At 36.2% G+C, this 434-nt stretch overlaps 1 pseudogene; it reads right to left on the bottom strand.

Annotated features, from left to right (window-relative positions):
* Nucleotides 1–231: 231 nt before the first annotated feature.
* Nucleotides 232–434, bottom strand: LOC123359663 (annotated as a pseudogene).

Below are 434 nucleotides of genomic sequence, written 5' to 3'. Positions count from 1 at the left end.
AATTAGAAGTTCAATTAAGCAACTGTTTAAATAAAAACTGTTGTATTTTACACTGCATTTTCTTCTCTCATCCTATTAGAAAACTCACTGAAAAACACCCACATCCTCCCACAATACAGAAGTAATAATATTAGTTACAATCACTACATCCCTTCTCTCTATATACACATCAGAAACAAAATGTAAGCACCAACTTCAAAAAAATGTTTTTAATGTAGTTTATACAGACTAACCACTCAGTCTGTGTTCTTTCCCTTCTACAACCCCCAGAGGGAAGAAAGAAAAATCATCAATAACAGACAACAACTGCATCAAAGCAATACTGCTTACTCGCTTTACACTCAGGAAAGAGCACTTTAACTCATCCTCCTACTTAGGGAGACCAATCACTTTGTGTTAAAACAACCTCCCACGGCTATAGTCTAACAGGGCCG

The sequence above is a fragment of the Mauremys mutica genome, unplaced genomic scaffold (genome assembly GCF_020497125.1).
Source record: "Mauremys mutica isolate MM-2020 ecotype Southern unplaced genomic scaffold, ASM2049712v1 Super-Scaffold_100166, whole genome shotgun sequence".
Taxonomy (NCBI): domain Eukaryota; kingdom Metazoa; phylum Chordata; order Testudines; family Geoemydidae; genus Mauremys; species Mauremys mutica.
The sequence above is the reverse complement of the archived record's forward strand: the minus strand, read 5'-3'. Positions and strand labels throughout refer to the sequence as shown.